Source organism: Carassius gibelio, chromosome A1 (genome assembly GCF_023724105.1).
Source record: "Carassius gibelio isolate Cgi1373 ecotype wild population from Czech Republic chromosome A1, carGib1.2-hapl.c, whole genome shotgun sequence".
NCBI classification, from domain to species: Eukaryota; Metazoa; Chordata; class Actinopteri; order Cypriniformes; family Cyprinidae; genus Carassius; species Carassius gibelio.
In genome coordinates this window covers 7262447-7269161 of record NC_068371.1, presented here as the reverse complement: position 1 = coordinate 7269161, position 6715 = coordinate 7262447, and the positions used below count along the sequence as shown (strand labels likewise).

General features: G+C 34.3%; 1 long non-coding RNA gene across 1 annotated transcript; it reads right to left on the bottom strand.

Moving 5' to 3' along the window:
- Nucleotides 1-2826: 2826 nt before the first annotated feature.
- On the bottom strand, nt 2827-6468 carry LOC127942433 (uncharacterized). The gene is made up of 4 exons (XR_008149328.1): nt 6077-6468; nt 5006-5071; nt 4751-4925; nt 2827-3472 (listed from the first exon to the last, which is right to left on the bottom strand). It is a non-coding gene; the product is annotated as an uncharacterized LOC127942433 (long non-coding RNA).
- Between the last annotated feature and the right edge of the window lie 247 nt (nt 6469-6715).

Sequence of the window (6715 nt, the reverse complement as noted above, 5' to 3'; positions counted from 1 at the left end):
AACCCTTCAGTGGTCCCTACAACTTGAAATCTAAAGTATTCAAGGTTTCTGATGGCTTTCTGATCTTAAAGGAAATTTGAATACAATGTTGCAGGATGTCTATCTATCTATCTATCTATCTATCTATCTATCTATCTATCTATCTATCTATCTATCTATCTATCTATCTATCTATCTATCTACCTTATTTTTCGGACAATAAGTCGCACCTGAGTATAAGTCGCATCAGTCCGAAAATACGTCATGATGAGTAGGGCTGTGCGTTTAATCGAAATTGAATCGAAATCACAGGAGAGAGACAGAGTGGTATGGTGTCTGCATGGTCAGGTCAATAGTTAGGCAAATTAAAACTAAAGAAAAATGTTATGTAACTTAAGCTTTGAAAAGACAGACAACGAACAAAAAATAAATAATTTACAAGAGCTGTGTCACAATGCATATCAAGAGCATCTCTTATTGCATGTTTGCTATTCCCACTACAGAAGACCGCACACAGATCCCGTCTCTAAATGTCTCTCATTTTCGCCCCTCTCTTCCCCACGTGTTGCGAATCCCGTGTCACGGACGAGCCGTTCACACTTGCCGCACTCTCGCAGCCTGTTTCGTAATGCTCGGTTATATTCTCGCGCGGCCCTGCACCGCAAATCTCCACGAGCGCCTCTGTCAGTATGAATGTCTGGATGCACGTGCGTAAGCTGCGTCAGCTCATGCCTGGCTCCGCGTTAAACGAATGTAATTTCAGTATAACTGCTAGCTAATTTCACTTGAATGAAATGAAACATTCGGCACATTTTCAGCACTAGTTCTTAAAACTATATATATATATATATATATATATATATATATATATATATATATATATATATATATATATATATATATATATATATATATATATGTAACCCCTCCCAAAACACAATTGAAAATTGAAAGATTTCAGGGTTATAATGGGAATTGTATTGGATAGAACAACAGTAATTCCTATAATGCCAAAAACAAAAAGGAATTTTGTAATGGTTTCATGGAAACTGTAATAATTTTTTTTTTTTTTTCAGCAGGGTAATAATACTCATACTGTGCTGCACATTATTGACAGTATTGAGCTGAAGCTTGACTTTGCAAATTTAAAATCGCAAATCAAATCGCAATCGAAATATCTATCAAAATTTGCAATTAGATATTTTCCCCATATCGCACAGCCCTAATGATGAGGAAAAAAAAAACATATATAAGTCACACTGGACTATAAGTGGCACGGCGTCACGTCTTTAAAATTCAAACATATTGTTTTCTACAGTGTACACACACCGGCAGCGACATTCGCCGTCTGTCCGCGTCACCCAGCTACAACTCAGGACGCTGTTCAAATTCCTGCCACGCCACAGAGCGCCATCTGCATAGTTTTATATTAAATTAGCTGGAAATTGAGCTTGTGCATATAGAATTTGCATGTCCGGTGTGCGATACCTCGAGATGTCCTAGATGCAGCAGGGCGCTTTTCATCCGGTGTGTGACCGCCTTTAGAGAGAAATATGAAGCTCTGCCAGAAGCAAGCCGGCAGCTCATGAGCAAAACAACATTCCTGGACCTGTGCTACCGGGATGACTACGACCCGAATGTTTAAGAGACCAATAAACTGTCATCCTCGGTAGGAAAGTGGAGTCAAAGCACCCAGTGAGAGAAGAGAGAGAGCAAAATGAGGAGGAAGCCGACATCGAGCCACAGCCCTAAAGAAAACAAACTCTGGAAGCACTGTTAATAAATGCCATTTTATAGTGTTTTTATTTAGTAAGTTTTAGGTAATTATTTTACATTTGTTTCTTATATATATGTGTTACGTCCTCTGGACTGAATCTTATCTACACTGTTAGACTTTACAAGGGTTTTTTACAGTAACTTACTGGCAACACTGTTGCCAGTAAGTTACTGTATTTGAGATTTACAGTACAAGAACCGCATTTTAGTTTTACAGTAACTACATGTTACTGTAATCATGTTTTACAGTAACTACATGTTACTGTAATCATATAATACAGTATTATTACCATTACTGTAAAAACACCTTGGTTAACAGTACATTAATCCTAATCAATCATTAATTCTTACTAAATTAAAATTACACTTTTATAATTTTTATCCTACACAAGTCCTACTACAAAATTATTATGAAACATGAAATTCTTTATTTAAAGCATTGCAAATACTTTAACTTGAAAAATCTAAATGTGTGAAAGTTCATTTTAAAACTTTCTCAATTCATATCTTATTTTCCAAAAAAAATAAAAAATAAAATAGAGCATGAATTTACATGTATAAAAGCAATTAGAGTGCATTCAATGGCAAAAACACTGCAGAAAATCACATTTACAAAACAAAGTATCTGGACTATGCATAAAGAACTGTCGTTAAAGATACAATGCTGGGACAGTGCAACATTTTTTTGTCCTTTGTCTGTATACTGGATTTAACATTTACATCCATTAACATGGAATAAATTAAAGAATTGACAAAATAACATATTATTGAATGTGCATTAAAGTATTAAATTCATAGGAAAATACATGAGAAATACGTCACTTAAAAATACTGTAAATTTGGTGTAAAATACTCATATACATGACTAAAACCTAAATGTCCAAAGCCAATAAATTGTGAAAGTAGATAAGTACTCAAGTTTTTCATCTTCTTTGGAAGTCAATAAACCTGGCACATTTGATGACTTGAAACAACCAGGAATAGTCTTCATTATGGCATGAATCTGTCAGAAGTCCCTCTAGGTAAGAATGACAAAGTTAGTCATAAAATGTGCACATTTACACAGATAGAATGTAAATTTTAAAAATCCTAAAAATGAATCCTATTACATTTCATCATATGGTTAAACAGTATTTTATACACTTGGTTAACACTTTGAGGTAAACTAACAATACAAATGCTGTTTAATCCAGTCCTGCAATGCCATCATGAAGATTGTTGAAACTATTTTAGGGAGGTGGTGATTCAATGCTATGAATATTTTGAAGAATGTTCTTTGTAGTGATGCTGAACCTGATTCCATATTACAGAGCGGTGTTTCGGTTATTTAGCTTAACAGAATAGATAATTAAATAGAAAACTGTCAGTAAATAATAGAAGCAGCACAAACTACATCCTCCAAAATCATCATATTACTGAATCACCTCAATTCAATTTAATCAAAAACAACATTGTAACCATTATTGCAGGATGAATTAAAAGTAAACTGCATTAGTATCCTCAAATTGAAAAGTGTCTGTATACAGTAGATGTCCTGTTAAGAAGCATTTCACCTAGTCCGAGTTTCTCCACTCAAACTCCATTAGGTGGCGAAGAAAGGATGACACGGTTGTTTATTACTGTTGTCTTTCTCTTCACAACTTCCCCTGTCTTCCGACTCACTCCGGTTTTGGCGGTGCATTTTGTTCCCTCCTCTGGGTTTATCCTCAAGAAAAACCTTTAAGTAAGAAACAATGAATGTAAGAAAAAAAAAACCATCAAATTCTTAATATAAATAAAATTTAAAGGAAAATTAATTTTACTATAGAAATTTGAAGTACAAAAGAATCTTAAAAACAGGCTTAAATATTTTTTGAGTCTGTGTGCTGTATTTCTTAAGCCATGAGCAAAAAAAGGCATTTTAGATTTCTTATCCCTCAGTGCCTTTGCTTTAAAAGTTTTTGGTAACACTTTGGAATAATGGTTCTTCATTAAAGAGATAGTTCACCCAAAAAATAAACTCTGTCGTCATTTATTTCATTTTGGGGCACCATTTACTTCCATTGTTTTTTCCCTACTATGGAAGTGAATTGTGCATCAAAACTGTTTGGTTAAAAACATTATTCAAAATATAATATTTTGCGTTCAGCGGAACAAATACATTTGGTTTAGAACAACTTGAGGGCTACTAAATAATGACTGAATTTTTATTTTTATTGAGTGAACTGCCTTTTCTAGGTAAATGCAGGAAGTAAAGCAGGACAAATGAGTAGTTCTACAGTATCACTACAGCTACTACCAATAACTTACATGGAAAAAAGAATAACTAATCAGTACATAATTTTAAATGTAGGACTGGGATATTTTTATTAGGTAATCAATAATTACTGAATGAGATTGGCCTCATTAAATAATAATAATTATGAAATACCTTTCTACTAAGTTAATTACTAATCACAACATTAACCTTTGTCTGAGACAAAACCACTGGTCCATATTCAGTGTAAAAAAAAAAGAAAAGTGATAACGTCTAAGACACAGTAAGGTTGTGATTAGTAATTAACTTAGTAACAAGGTATTTCATAATTATTAGTATTTAATGAGGCCAATCTCATTCAGTAATTATTGATTACCTAATAAAAAATATCCCAGTCCTACTTTACTATTACTTACTGGTTAGTAAATCTTGTTTCCATATTCATTATTAATCCTGCATAGTTACGTAAAATGACAGGCCATCATTCTAAAGTGTTTTCATAAATTATATTTATCTGCCAAAACAATCCAAAAATGTTGTTTGTCCAGGACTTAAATTCCTCAAGATAATTTTATCTTCTGGAATTTTTTATTTTGTAGTTTATTTTGGCAGATGAAATATAATGGTGCCTGGCTAGTTACAGCTACAAGAAAGTAAAAACCTATATAATTTTGGGATTTAGTTAAACAGACAACTAAACATGTTAAACTTTGATTTAACAGAACAAAACAAAGTGTGGAGAAATGAAGATGTACTTACTGTTTTATGAGTTTCAGTGTTGCACAGGCAGTCTCCCCTTGTATTCAATGTTGAAAATGTAGAAAAAGATGAAGAATACAGAAAGGCATCTGCTCATCCCAGGTGCTCATCCAAAACATAGGCCACCTTTCCCTCAATGCTTACCATCCACTTTGTGGAAGAGAAAAATTGTGACCTAAAAAAAAAAAAATTACAAATGTTTAAAAGGCAAATACTCATTGAAGTACACTAACATTGCACAAAACCTTCTCTTACCAAGCATTATGAGTCTTGGTGTGGCTGGAAGGCTCATGTCTTTCTCGATGGATGCCTTTATTGTAGCTGTTTTTAAAACACAAAAAGACCTATTATTACTACACGTTTAAAATGCAGCTTAAAAATAACATTTCATAGACTAGGCTTAATTCGCCTTAAATGAAAGATTTACTTTGCTCGAAAAAAAAAAAAAACATCTGGTTTTTAATCCTAATTCAGTACACTCGTCTTTTCTTTTTTCTTTTTTAACGTTAACTTTACCTCAGTTTTTAGCCCCAATGCTGAAAAGAAACCGTTAAGGGAATCCAGAACCGTGAGCTCTGGCCTCTGCACTGCGCTGCTAGTTCCTAATCAAATTCTTAAAGCACACTGTCGACCCAAATGTCAAAAATGAGGAAAAAATATAAAAACACCGTTTAAATGAAAAAAAAAAAAAACACGATGCTATTACTCAACTAAGTTAGAGGGCAACGTTATTTACTAACTAACTTCGTCTTAATGTAACGTTAAGCTTAACTGTGCTCGATAAAAAAATGCTTTTAATCGGTAATTCAATAAACCCACAAAGTCTTTTTTTAAATAAAATGTTTGCTTTACCTCAGTTTTTAGCCCCAATGCTGACAAGAAACCGTTAAAGTCTCCAGAACCGGGAGCTCTGGACTTGCGACTGCACTCACTGCTAGTTCCTAATCTAGTTCGTAAAGCACCCAGTCGACCCAGATGTCAAAAATGACAAAAAACGACAGTTTAAATAAAATAAAATATATATAAAAAAACTATGTTATTTCGCAACTGTGTTAGGCCAACGTCAATTTACTAACTCCGTTTTAATAAGCTGCTATTCTCGATGAAAAAAATCATGATTTTAATCAACTTCCCTGCTAAAACACGACGTAACTGTTCTGTGTTGTTAGCGGGGTTAATTCAATAAATTCAACTCACAACGTTTTTTTTATATATATATAAAACGTTAGGTTTACCTCATTTTTAGTGCCAATGCTGACACAAATGTTAACCTATGAAATTGGGGTGCGGACAACCGCGGGCACACGCAGTCACACACATATTTACCTTGCTTGTTTGCTGTTCTTCCTCTTCCTTACTCACGGGGATGAAAAAATCTTCGCAAGGTGTCTGTCCTTGTACTCAGCTCTTATGTTCTCCGGCGTCGTCAGCTGATCACTCTCCTCGGGCAAAACTTCAACCCTGCACTTTATGGTTCCTAATCTAAATCGTAAAGCAAATCCTGACGATCCAAATAGCGCCAAATAGTCCGTTGTGGTAAATACAGTATTATACTTTATTTTTAAAAAATACAGCAAATCACTGTATTTGGTGTTTAATGTCACAGAAAATTCCCATGATGCAAAGGGAATTACAGTTATAAACTGTAAAGAGAATTTACAGTATTATACTGGTTGATAAATGGTAAATAACTGTAGAAATTACAGAAAAGTCTAACAGTGTAAACTTTGTGTAATTTGGTATTAGTTCTATGGGTGAGGAAAAGAGCGAGGAAAAGAGGACACCCCCTCCCATCCCCCCACCCCACGGTGATACCGGTGTTGTCACACGTCGATTAACCGCTGGGAAATTTTCCTCACCGTGGCAACCCTAATTCACATACACACATATATTAATCATCCACAAGAAGACCAGTAGGACGCATTAAGCAAATAAATAGTGTGAGTTTTGATTGCATGCCTACTT